Source organism: Antedon mediterranea, chromosome 8 (assembly GCF_964355755.1).
Source record: "Antedon mediterranea chromosome 8, ecAntMedi1.1, whole genome shotgun sequence".
NCBI lineage: Eukaryota > Metazoa > Echinodermata > Crinoidea > Comatulida > Antedonidae > Antedon > Antedon mediterranea.
This window is the reverse complement of record NC_092677.1, coordinates 18,078,148-18,079,243: the sequence shown is the minus strand read 5'-3', so window position 1 is coordinate 18,079,243 and position 1,096 is coordinate 18,078,148. Positions and strand designations below refer to the sequence as shown.

General features: G+C 32.3%; 1 non-coding gene across 1 annotated transcript; it reads right to left on the bottom strand.

The window, feature by feature from the left end:
* Nucleotides 1-711: 711 nt before the first annotated feature.
* Nucleotides 712-783, bottom strand: Trnad-auc (transfer RNA aspartic acid (anticodon AUC)). Its single transcript has one exon. It is a non-coding gene; the product is annotated as a tRNA-Asp (tRNA).
* Nucleotides 784-1,096: the final 313 nt, after the last annotated feature.

Genomic DNA, 1,096 nt, shown 5'->3' with positions numbered 1-1,096 from the left:
AAGGAACTGTCAGTATAAAGTTTATTTGTATATAATAATGTGTTTATATATCTAACAGTACAGCCTATCCACAATCTCAGTAATAAAGTTTATTTGTATATATTTTTATATTACATCTAACAGTACGAACATTCACAGTAAGAAATTTTCGATTCAAATGAGGTATTTACAGTATTGTCAAAGTATTGCAAGTTTATTCTCAAACAAAGGGCCCATATATTTACCTACCGTATGTGTTAAACCAGGGGCTCATAAATTTACCTACTTGTGTTAAACCAAACTCTGGCAGACTGAGAGATTGAGATGTTCCATTCATCGCAAATCAATACATTTGTATAAACGTATATTAAATCTATCAAAATAGTATTTTTTTAAGAAAATCGGCCTGTCTTCAACATTATGATGCTGTACTCTAGCTGTTCAACCGTTTTTCAGCTATTAAAAACAATTATCGTAGGAGGAGATAGGAAAATGCGAAGCCTCCTCGCATTTTTGTGGCGGGTATTTTTCAAGATGGACACAACTTAATTTAATTAGTAAACAGGGTTACATCAGGTGGTTAAAATCAGTACCGAAAGTACGAACCAACTTTATATACCATCGAGTACAAATTCTAGAAGTAAGGCGCGATTTACCGAATTTTGCCCTTACGTAAATTTATATGTAGATTAATTTATAACGATGAGGAAATCTGTGAGAATGAGAACAAGTTGCCCCAACCGAGATTCGAACCCGGACCTTCTGCTTGATATGCAGATGTCCTAACCATTAGACCACTGAGGCTTTCATGGTATAGTTCAAACCCGATTTGATAGCGACTATATAATTTGTTTGTTGAAAAATAACCCACAATTATAAAGGAAAGAAGTAGTTAAAGATCAATGCGTGAAATTCAGTATTTTGTGGTTAAATCTGCTAGAAGTGCTAATTTTGTCTTTTTCATAAGCAATATCTTTATATTTGCTCACTTTTTTTCCCAAAGATTTTTTTTTATTAGTTTGTTGTTCATTTCCAGAAAAGAGCCCCAAAGTATTATTAATGTGGACACATTCATCATTCATTTTTAAAATCATCATTAATAAACATACACAATAGT